Source organism: Crocuta crocuta, unplaced genomic scaffold, assembly GCF_008692635.1.
Source record: "Crocuta crocuta isolate KB4526 unplaced genomic scaffold, BGI_CrCroc_1.0 scaffold64, whole genome shotgun sequence".
Classification (NCBI taxonomy): Eukaryota; Metazoa; Chordata; class Mammalia; order Carnivora; family Hyaenidae; genus Crocuta; species Crocuta crocuta.
The window spans coordinates 15,508,683-15,521,411 of NW_027530640.1; the positions used below are offsets into that span (position 1 = coordinate 15,508,683).

Sequence of the window (12,729 nt, forward strand, 5' to 3'; positions counted from 1 at the left end):
AATCTCCTGCTTTGCTTCCTTCATGCACAGTCCTCAGTCATATCTACAGCTGCCTTCATTTACACCACTCTGGATTGAAAACACACTTAAACTGGAAAAATCTGTGACAAAGTGCTGTAAAGAAAGTTTATCTTGCTTTCTTTTTCTTGAGCTTTTTTTGTAAGGATGTATCTCTTTTGAGCTTGCATACGGCTCCAATTAGAAATAGACATAGTTTTTCTCCTTGACTGGCTTTGAGATCAAAGACAAATGGGCAATCTCCCAAGATCTGGATGAAGTTTTCACACATCTTAAACCACACTCTGCATTATGCAAGCCTTTTGCACAGACAGGTGTGAATGTGGTGAAGGGGAACTATACCACAAACTGTGAAGGAGAGCAGTCCAGTGAACACTGATTGAGATGCCAAAATGCAGACATTACATTACAGATTCCGCACCAGCACTCCAGACGCGCTGTGTGCTGGAACATGAATGCATCACCAAGAAAAGCCCATCCCTTGCCTTTCGTGATGACTTGAGCCCCCAAACCACACTGTTTGGGCAGTGTTGACACTTGAAACATCACTCAGCTGAGTTTCTTGAAGGAATATGGGAAAAACCATAACACAACTGTCATTTTAACATTGGGAATTTGGTCAAATTGCAATGCCCAGTGATAAATCTAGAATGAGAGTCAGGGATGATAATGTTCTCATCTTTCTGTCACTAGCACCAGGCATCTTTCTATCCAATCTGAAAGAGATGAATCAGCTTCACAATTCCTTTTTCAGATACAATTTACAAGGGTTTGGGGGTGAGCCTGCTTTGTTCAGAATAGAAATGTTCATGTGGATGTCTTTATTTCTTCAGAAGCTCTCCTCATGGAATTCTAGGAGAGATTAGGATTGATCCTTAGGGATGGCAGCAAGGTACCAACTGAAAGGGTCACCCAAATGGCACTGCAAGTGGGCAGTGCAATATGAAGACAATTCTGCTTTCCTGGGTTCTTCTCAGGGAGTCAGGGGTCTACTGCATAAATTTGAAAGTTTATTCTACAGGCCACTTGGGGATGAGGGGTGGGATTTCCAAGGAACATGTACAGTAACATTAGTCGATTGATGAGTGGCCTTCTAAAAAATTTGCTCCCATTTCTCTTTGGGGCCTCACTTCTGCCATAGAGAGAGGGCGAGAATAGGGACCACAGAGAATTTTAGGGGTGACACAAACTGCAGTCACCAAAGTCTTTTTTCCCTGCCCAGTCTCCATGCAGTTTTCTGCCTTTCTGTTGAATAAATGCTAAATAGGTATTTAGAGAAACTTTGTTTAAATTTATGCTAACCATCAGTCCTTCAGTGGAGCCCCTTATGAATCGAGGCTGTGCTAGGGAGCCCTCTGTGTATGCCAGCCCACTACCCGCAGAGGTTTCGCATTGCATTCAAGGAATTACTCTGATTAATTCATTCCTTTGGGGAGAGGCCGATCGATGAAAAGTTCAAGAGTTAAAACAACCTCAATGATTTAGGTTTATCATTTTCAAGTTCCCACAAACAGGAACTGGTTGGGGGGTTACAGGAAGGAGGGGAAAGGGTGGAGAAGCCACATGTCTTAGAGAACCCAGCAAATGTCTTAATAAATAGATAAGAATCTGGTTCACTTAGCATTTTCAATATTAGAAAGCAAGTAGGACCAAAGTGGGACCCGAGAACTGCATGTTCTTCCCTACAGAGAAAAGAGATGCCACAAACTGATGTGTGCTCTACCTTCATGCCTGGTGCAGGAGAGCATTAACATTGGGTTGGGCATTGGCTCAGAATAGGCTATAAATGATTCAGCTGGTAAACATCAAAGGAGAATTGATTTCTCTTCAAGTGCCCTCTACAATATTAGTTCATTTGTCTCTAAAAGGTTAGATCGATTTTAATAATACCCCACTGTCTTGTGAATTCCTATTCATCCTTCAAAACCCACTCCAATACCAGTATCACTGACCAATAAAAGTGTGCCCTGGTCTCCCCCCATTTAGGGCATCATTTTGCATTTTCCAAACGCAGATACTGTTACTCTCACTACACTGAATTATCAGGGGTTCATTGGCAGGTCTGTCTCTCCTGCAGGATAGGAGGTCCCTGAGTCCAGATATTGGCATCATTTATCTCTGTGTCCTTATTTTAACCTACAGTTTGGCACTGTACATGGCATATGCCTACTTAAGAAAGGAGCCCACTTATCATAAGTACAGTATTTATTCTGCAACTTCTGGTGGCCATGCAGAAACATCCTGGTTTAGGGGCGCCTGGGTGGCTCAGTCAGTTAAGCATCTGACTTCGGCTCAGGTCATGATCTTGTGGTTCGTGGGTTCGAGCCCCGCATCAGGGTCTGTGCTAACAGCTAGCTCAGAGCCTGGAGCCTGTCTTCGGAATCCGTGTCTCCCTCTCTCTCTGACCCTCCCCTTCTCATGCTCTCTCTCTCTCTCTCTCTTTCTCTCTCTCTCTCAAAAATAAATAAAACATTTAAAAATTTAAAGAAAAAACATCCTGGTTTTCTTTCTGCAGGTCATGGGCTAGTTCCTCTAATCTAATTACATTAGTTCATAGATGAGACCACTACATTTAAATAATTCTCTGAAGGCCATAGAACTTGTTAAATGTTCCAATAGCCAAATCATGGAAAGAGCCTAAATGTCCATCAACCGACGAATGGATCAAGAAGATGTAGTTTATCTATACAATGGAATACTACATGGTAATGAGAAAGAATGAAATCTGGCCATTTGTAGCAACATGGATGATACTCAGAGGTGTTATGCTAAGTGAAATAAGTCAGGTAGAGAAGGACAGATACCATATGTTTTCACTCATATATGGATCAGGAGAAACTTAACAGAGGACTATGGGGGAGGGGAGGGAGAACAACAGTTAAGGAGAGGGAGGGAGGCAAACTATAAGAGACTCTTAATACTGAGAACAAACTGTGGGTTGATGGGGGTGGGCAAGGGGGGAAAAGGGATGATGGGCATGGAGGAGGGCACTTGTTGGGATGAGCACTGGGTGTTATATGGAAAAGAACTTGATAATAAACTATAAAAGAAAAAAAACTTGTTAAATGTTCTAGCCATGTTTTATAAGCTTGTGATACACTCATTAGGTTTGAAGCCTGACCCACACTAACATTAGGCTATTTAGAGTTTTAATTATCCCACTCACTTTGAATATTCACATAGCACACTATAAAAAATTAGTGTATTTATTGCATATGCCCCTTTCTAAACTAAGAAAAATTCAAAATTCCCTATTACATCTTGCCCCAATGATTTCAGAAAAGGTATTAGGGACTTGCACAGTATGATTGCATCACGAGTCCCGTATCAGAAAGTAAATGTCCTGGTTGATGCTTATTTCAGCAAAGCAACATCAACTACCATGTTAAATTAGTGGTAGTCACTTGGTTTTCATTGTTTGTCATTTTGTTTGTATTTAATTGTCAATGTATTTGGGGTATAAATGTGGTAGAAGCTCTATACATTTTGCTGTTAATTTCTAATCCTATGTTCATAATAGGTTCTATGGTAATAAAAGTAACCTAACGAAATAAAAAAAAAAATTAGAGAAATGAATAAAAAAATTTCAGAGCAAAATTAAGTTTTAAAAAGCCTTACATGGTCCTGGGGGACAGCATAAATGGTTTTGTGTCTGATTACACAGATGTATATATAGCACTAATTGTATACGTAAATATACAATATGCAATGTAATATTGATGGACATTGTACACATTCAGATGAGTCTTCCTCTTCTTTTGAAAATCCTACTTATACAGAGTCACAGAAATAACTGATTCTTTCACTCCACTTGTCCCTTCTCTCCTTGTGCAGGGGCTATCCTAATCTTCTCTGAATCATTCCAATGTTAGTATATGTGCTGCTGAAGGAAGCACACAACATGTCCTTTTTCTGATGCCACCCCCTGTTCAGTGACCACATGCAAACAGAAGTTTAAGTGGAACTAACGTGATCATCCAGCTGACTTGGAACCAAGGTAGAGCCACAATCAAAACACTTGCATATTTACTCCCAGCCACAAGGATGGAAATTTAACAAGAATGCTTGTGACCCTTGTTTCAGAGGATAGTTACATTCAGGGCCCAAATAGATGAAATAAATAGATGAAGTGGGAAGACTGTAAGAAAGAAAACCACACAGGATGATGAGGAACTGCAAATCGAAACTCTTCTGTATCAGAGTGAAAACAGGCAGGGGTGGGAGACTGATGTGAAAATAGGCAGTCATGGGACTTTGAACTTCAACACCAGCTAATTGTCATGATAATTTGGGATTATAGGTTCAATGTGCTAGATCTTTTTTTTTTTTAAGGTGGGTGGTGGAGAGAAAACCAGGGTTCTGTGTGCATTCTCCTGACTTTTTATATTGGCAACTAATCCCATGAAAAAAATTGAGTGGATCAAATAAAATACATCTGCAGGCCAGATTTGGTCTTTAGACCATCACTTTGCATCCTGTGACTTAGAATCTGATGGCAACATTAGCATCCTGAACAAACTTGTCACACATGGTCCCCTACTCCTAACCGTGGATAAAAGGAGATGGAAACTTTTCTTGTGGTAAATCATTTGATTTTCATCTGAGGTGATAGCCTTGGCTGTGGCCCACTTCTGGAAAAGAGAAAATATCACTCTGCCCTTGTTTATGGCTAATTGTATTCAAAGTTATACTGGATTGAAGACACTGAAACAGATACTCAGGGACCAACCTTATAGCTTTATAGACTCTTCCTTCCAATGAATCCTAAATTGAAATACATCCTTGTTCCATTCCTTAATCTAGACTTCTCAGAGTCTCTATAAAGTGCTGAGTGTCCATTGTTGAAGGGTCACTGGCTCAAATAAACCTGTGAAATCAATCTGTTCCATAAACAATTGACAAATCCTTCATGATACAATGTTGTCTGAGAGCAAAATTATTTGCCAACATATCTGCAAAGTTGTAAAGGAGATAATTTTCACATTTCTTTTCTTTCTACATGTTTGTTTATTTTGAGAGGGAGAGAGAGAACACCAGCAGTGCAGGGGCAGAGAGAGAGAACTCTAAGCAGGCTCCCTGCTGTCAACACAGAGCCCAAAACAGGGTTTGATCCTATGAACCATGAGATCACAACCTGAGTCAAAATCAAGAGTTGGATTCTTAAGTGACTGAGCCTCCCAGGCACTCCAGCAATTTTCACATTTTAACTGTCAGTTGTGTTTTACTAATGTCTTCATGCAACAATATCCATGATGAGGATATAGCAGAGATGGAGCAGACATGGTCCCTAAATTCCTGTGAGTATACATCCAATACACAATCAGGCAGTTAATGCCACTCCTAACAAATATTAGAAGTATCACATAACTTCAAAATCACAGACTACCCTATCCACAAAGGATAGAGGAAGAAATTGCAGCCATCCTGGAGAGAGATGAGGGAAAAATTGTAGAGAAGGAAAGGAGACGATGAAAAAGGGATACTAATGATGGTAGTGAAATTAAACCACATACAAGGCAAGTGAGTCCAGGCAACTCTCTGGGTCAGTTAGTCAGAGATGCCTGACACTTCATTTATATATTTCTTTCTCAGCTGGGTATTTCATGACTAGAAACTGATAAACAGAAATGGTTACTTTTGTCAAGTTGAACTTGTGGCTCAAGTAGCTATATTAAGAACTGTATTTCCTAGGCACAGCTCAAAGAAAATTCCTGCTGAAATAAATAAGCTTTAAAAATGTCCAAGTAATCATCACAGTTTAATTTTAAGAAGCAGGAAGGACTGAAAAGAAGAGAGCACCAACAGAAACAAAGATTAAAGATGGTGTCTGCTTATCGAAATGTCTTCAGCAAAGAAACTCAACGAACCTGGGTTCTAATGTGGTTTGAGTAACCGTTCATCTGCATTATTTTATCTCTTATATCATGCTTTTTCCGAATAAAACCCTTGAAAAAAAATCAGAAGTTTGGCTGAGATCACCAAATTAACACTGTCTTACAAGCCAAGTTTCTCTACCAGTGCTGGTTTTCCCAAGGCAGATTATAGTATTTGCATTAATACATTTCACTTAAACAGTTCTTGTGTATTCATGGAGGCAAAGTCTGAAAGTGCCAAAGCCAAGTAGCTAGGAAATTTTATTTTTTTGAGAACTGAGAAATATTTCCTCCAGCCTCAACCATACAGACATAGATTTGACCATGGTTTTTCTTGTTCCCCTAAAACTCAATCAGCTAATGGGAAGAAATACAGATTTTTTAAAAAATCCAACTTTATCAAGGGTAAGATTTTTTATTTTTATGTCTATACATCTAATCAAATGAACAGAAGTTAACAGAAGGAATTATCTAAATACTCATAATATTCACACACCAATTTCAATTTATAAGCAATTTAGAAGGGAGTGCTTCATTTGAACTGTTGGGGTAATTGAGGTAATACATCATCGTTTTCCACTTGGTGTAGACTTACTTTACGGAACCTAGAAAGATAGAGTATGTTTGGGATTCAGGAGAAATGGCAACCCCTGAACATTAGAAGATGAATTCCTACTGCTCATTCATTCATTTACTGAAATATTTATTTGACACTTACTGTGGGTGGGGTGCTGTATTTAACACTGAAGATGAATAAAATGGGGGTGGTCCTACCTCCCTGAAATCCACCAGGGGGACAGACAGGCAACCAGAAACCATACATGTGATGCAGGCTTTGAAGGGATGTTCAAGGTATAAGGGAAGGGGTCCACTCCTGGAGTCAGGGGCATTGCTTGAAATGTCACTTCTGCTGAGATCTGGAGGGTATGTGGGAAGTTGGTTTGAAGGGGAAAGGAAGAAGGAAGGGAGAGAAGGGAGCGAGTGAGGCTACCCTGGACACTGTAGCCCAGGTCCTATCTGACTACAGCTGTATGAGAGAATCAAAGCAAGAATAACAGAAAAATCATAGAGCCAAGTCCCAGTCAGCCCTCAGAATCACATGCAATCAAATCGTCAAGTGTTGTTGTGTTAAGCCACTGAATTTGGGGGCATTTATTATGCAGCCCTAAAGACACAAAACACAATGGCTTCCATTTTACAAGTAAAGGCGATCTTTGTTGACAGTGGACCCAGGTGTTGTAGGGACCCACCTGAGCCTGAACCAGGGATCCCAGTGCGTCAGTGTGCATGCCTCCTAGACATCTGTTTCATGGGGACAAGGACAGTTGGAAAAGAATATGTTTACCTGCAGGTGTCTGGATATCGGTAGATCTGGCAGTGACCCTTCTTCTTCAGGCAGGCCTCACAGCACATGTCTGAGTCCTGTGTTGGCAATTTTCTTCACTTCTGGATGGAACCCAGGGCAGGGCTGCAGAGCACCTCACTGTGAGCATCGACGTCCCCAGGCAGCCTGAGGGGAGACAGCGCAAAGGTCAGAGTGCTGTGCTTACTGGTCCGAGAAGTTTGCACCCCCATGTTCCTGGGCTCTCCTTCATCCTCAGGATAGCTGTCTTTCTGTTGTTTTTTTTACCTCCTTGTTCTTCATAATTTCTTCCTTCTAGGAAAAGTAACCCAACCTCTCTAAACCACATTTTGTCTTTAAACTGGGGAGAATGATAATATCTATTATATAAATTAAATAAGAGGATTCACATGAAGCACTTACAGTACTTGGCCTATAAGTAAAGATTCAGTAGTTGCTGAATATATTATTATTCTACTTGGAAAACTCTCCTAATCGATTTGAAAACAATTAGCTAAAAGCTGGCTATAGTGTCCTTTAAAAGATAATGACCATTGGTTAGGCATAGGATTAAAATGATGAAGAAGTGTATTGATGGGCAGATCAATGATTATTCTGTGCTTGTGTAAACCTCCTCACAAGATAACCCAGAGAAAGCTAGCAGGAGAGGCAGAGAGCATGAGAAAGCCAACAAGTACTTCCTGAACATCTACTAAGTGGTCGGCACTGAAGATACAGCAATGGGCAAGACAAATAGTGTCTTCCTCATGGAACTTGTAAGGAGAGAGAAAAGCAAATATTAAAGCAACAATTACCCAAATAATGGTCACTTGCTACATACTTCAAAATGCCCATTGCTGCACCCTCCTACACTGTTGGTGGGAATGCAAACTGGTGCAGCCCCTCTGGAAAACAGTGTGGAGGTTCCTCAGGAAACTAACAATAGAACTCCCCTATGACCCAGCAATAGCACTGCTAGGAATTTACCCAAGGGATACAGAAATGCTGATGCATAGGAGCACATGTACCCCAATGTTCATAGCAGCACTCTCCACAATAGCTAAAACATGGAAAGAGCCTAAGTGTCCATCAACGGACGAATGGATCAAGAAGATGTGGTTTATCTATACCATGGAATACTCCATGGCAATGAGAAACAATGAAATCTGGCCATGTGTAGCAACATGGATGGACCTTGAGGGTGTTATGCTGAGCGAAATAAGTCAGGCAGAGAAGGACAAATATCATATGTTTGCACGTATAGGAGGATTAGGAGGAACTTAACGGAGGACCATGGGGGAGAAGAAGGGGAAAAATAGTGGGGGAGAGAGAGAGAGGCAAACCATGAGAGACTCTTGAATGCTGAGAAACAAACTGAGGACTGATGGATGTGGGGGGGAGGAGGGGAGATGGGCATGGAGGAGGGCACTTGTGGGGATGAGCACTGGGTGTTATATGGAAACCAATTTGACAATAAACTATTTGTAAAAAATAAAAAATTTTTAATGCCCGTTGCCTACTTTCCCTTGGGGTAGCATTTTGTCTTCCCAGCAGACTGCAGGTCTAGGAATCAAACTTTTTTTTTTTAATGTTTATTCATTTTTGAGAGATAGAGACAGAGCATGAGTCAAGGAGGGGCAGAGAGAGAGGGAGACAGAATGCAAAGCAGGCTCCAGGTTCTGAGTTGTCAGCACAGAGCCTGACATGGAGCTGGAACTCACAAACCACAAGATCAACACCTGAGCCAAAGTCGGACATTTAACAAACTGAGCCACCTGGGCGCCCACCTCTTTTTTTAAAACAACAACAACAACAACAACAACAACGACGAACAGGCCGCTATCACTATTGAGTAGGCATTTCATTTTTTTTTAATGTTTTTATTTATTTCTAGGAGAGAGAGACAGCGTGAGCAGGGGAGGGTCAGAGAGAGAGGGAGTCACAGACTGAAACAGGCTCCAGGCTCTGAGCTGGCAGTCAGCACAGAGCCCGACGCGGGGCTCGAACCCACGAACGCGAGATCATGACCCAAGCGAAAGTCGGACGCTTAACCGACTAAGCCACCCAGGCGCCCCAGGCATTTCATTTCTGAATCTCACTTTCCTTAATAGTAAAGTTAGGTATGTTATAATTCCTGTCTCTAAGGATTATTAGAGGGTTCAGGGTTCTTAACTGAGAGTGTATGCAAACGCCCCCTCAATGTCTGGTTGGTCGTTGGTGCCCAGGAAATGTTAAATTTCCTTCCTTCTTCCATTTTAGGCACACATTAAACTTTGCAGGGAGCTGCTGTGAGTATCACACTTGAAGAAAGAGAAGATGAACAGGCCTAACTATTGTCCACATATGTGACCTCTGTGTTTTTTACTGAGATAACTGGGTACATTAACAGTTTCGTTGGGGGGGTGGGGGTTGTTGTTTTTTGAGTGTTTTTAAGCAGTGTTCTTGAAAACATTGTTTTCTTATACTTTAAGCCAGCTGCTAATGAGAAACAAACCAAAACCAAAACCATTTCATTTAAGCGGCAGGCTAAAATGTGTCTTGTTGTTCAATAAGGCTGTCCCCCAGTAAGGAGAAAGAGCATAGAAGGTGTATGTGGGTGTGGGTCTCTGTGTGACTGGCAAGGAGCTGGCGCTGGAGAAGGGGTACACGCGTGTGGCAGTTTAACATGACCTAAGGGGTCGATCTACCTCTGTGAAATGCAAACTCAGTAATCACCAAATTGTGAAATTGGCAATTTGCAATTTTTTTCTTAACAAGAAGTTTAGTGAGTCAGCATCTTATTAGGACATGATTTGTTTACCTAATTATGCCATGTTTCTAGTTGAAAAGTTCAGAACAGATTGGCAATGTGGTTAATAATGGCAAGGTACTAATAAATCATACAATATTAGAATTGGAAGGCTCCCAAATGCTTTATTCCACCTCTTGTTAATATTGGTTTTCTTACTTTGTAAATGGATGTACTCCCACCCAATATTTTACTGTACTTTAGTGTACTTACAGGAAAATTAATTTAATAATTTGGACTGTAGGGATCTAACTTTTGTCATCTTAAAATGTCCCTTTGTTAGTTGCTACAGGCAATTACAAAGGAGAAAAAAGAAGTATTTTGACTTTGGCAATTTCATAGCTTCCTTCTTTAATTGGCTGAAATTGGCAAGAGCATCTCCTCAAAATGTGCATTTTTTATCAATGAATGTACTTGATAGTTACTATAAGTAACTATTTTAGGGAAGTTGACAGATAACTCCATGTTTCAATCAGGGACTGTACTAATTTATAGTGAGCTAGTGCTCAAGAGGGTTGGCAGAAGAAAGGAAGAACTAACACATGGTCATTTTTTTTCTGGGAAAACAGTTTAACATGATTTTAAGAATTGGGGCTTATTAATATAGCCTAACATCAAAATATTCAGCTGTGAAACGAAACAATGTGTGGACTGTATGTTTCTGTGGACTTTAGGGATATCGATCCCAGATGTTATTTGGAACCAACGGAAACTCAATGAAGTGGTTTTTAATACCTCACAACTTCTAAATGTTAGATAAAGTACTTGAGATTTTCTACTATAATATCACATATCGTAACTAAATTCTTATTTCTTTTCATTACTTAAGAAAAAGAAAAAAAGAAAGTGCCACATAGGCTAATGTCAGTTTTGCCAGCTGGCAGGATCTCAACTGTCTATAAATTCTTACGTGAAGATTTTCAGTTTTCAACATACAGATTTTTCAATCTTCAGTAGAAGACTATGACTTTACCACATGGCATTTGGAGAAACAGCCGTCAAGGTTGTCATGTGTTTTATAATTTCATGTTTCTTGCTCTATGTCCATGGGTAAACTGAGGCCCAAATTGTTGAGAAAGATTAGTTAAGATTTTTTGTTTACATGGATTTGGATCTTTTACTACAGTTTAAGTTTTGTAAGTTTATTGAATCATATTTTTCCAGAGAGTAAAGTTTTCATTGTAATGCAAACTGAAGACCTTGTATTCAAATCTTCTTAGAGATTCTTAATTTAATAGACAATAAAATCTGATCTATTTGTGATGTGAAAAAGTGAACTTCTTGCATTGAAAAATCACCAAAAAATCCATAACACCAGGCTTGATAGACTATTGCCTTTATGCCTAGAAATTGAAGTTAGAAGCTTCAACAGCTTGACACTAAGTTGAACCTTGAAACATTCTCAGAGCCTCTTAGCAAGCAGCTGCAAAAAATATGTGAGCAGCTGAGTGCCTGAGCATTTGTTAATGACAAACAAATGGGTACATTAGGAAAGGCAAATAATTTCCCAAGTGCTTCAATATGGAATGTTCTAAGGTTTTTTGAACTAATTATTTTTCTTTGTCTGTCAATAAGCATTTTAGTGCACCTGGAATTACAGGAAATTGTCACTGAGAAGCAGGACACATTAAATGATTCTTTAGTTCACTCAGGTATTTTGAATTTGAGATATTTAAATATCTGACTACAATACCAATGTACCAGTGTAGAAAAAGTAAAGTCATTCAAATTGTAGAAAGACTGCTATAATTTTCTCAAGAGGACATGCTGCATCATAACTAGGTGAAACATCTGGGTAATTCTTTTTTGAAAAACTTTTTTTAATGTAGAGTTTTGAGCGAGAGAGACAGAGCTTGAGCAGAGAAAGCAGACACACACACACACACACACACACACACAGAAGCTGAAGCAAGGGTCAGGCTCTGAGCTGTCAGCACAGAGCCTGATGCAGGGCTTGAACTCATGAACCGAGATATCATGACCTGAGCCAAAGTTGGACGCTTAACAAACTAAGCCACCAAGGCATCCCTGGGATATTCTTAATCAGAAGGGTTCCCGGAAATATCATTACATTTGGGTAAGTGCTATTACTTTCCGAGAATAAGGGTTTATTTCCCCATAAAAGCAGAGCCATTGAGCCCCCCGCCCCATGTGTCCATATAAAAGTGAACCAACTCTTTTGAGGTGTGTGAATATCTTAGGACAGAAGTTACATTTAATTTAATATAAGGTCCAATTGCTTTATGGTCACAGACAAGTGACCACTAGTCTCTGAGCACTCACATGAATTCTTGCACTGATTCTCCTCTCTTGGGCACACAGTTATATTATGTAGGTGCCCAGCCATTCCTTTGTTTGAATGTCATTTCACTTGGCTGCCCCAAATAGCTCTGGGACCTAACTTTTCATCATGGATCATCTTGTCTTTCAAATCATTTGACTCAGTTTCTTCAAGTTTCAAATTTCAAACCAGCAAACATTTAGCATGTATCTTTTATGCCAATAACTACACTAAACATATAAAGCTAGATAAAGCTGGTCTCTGTACTTATAGTCCTGAAGGAACTATCATGAAAACACGTAACTGTACTACACCATGTTGTAAGCACTATCGGAGCTGATCGAAAGGATCAAAGTAAAAAACCAGGCTTGCATTTGGGATCCATCAATTACCAGCCTTCTGTCTGAACTCAGTCACCTCCTCTGTA

General features: G+C 40.1%; 1 non-coding gene across 1 annotated transcript; it reads right to left on the reverse strand.

Moving 5' to 3' along the window:
• Positions 1-3,806: 3,806 nt before the first annotated feature.
• LOC144235423 (U6 spliceosomal RNA) lies at positions 3,807-3,914 on the reverse strand. The gene has a single exon (XR_013336204.1). It is a non-coding gene; the product is annotated as a U6 spliceosomal RNA (small nuclear RNA).
• Between the last annotated feature and the right edge of the window lie 8,815 nt (positions 3,915-12,729).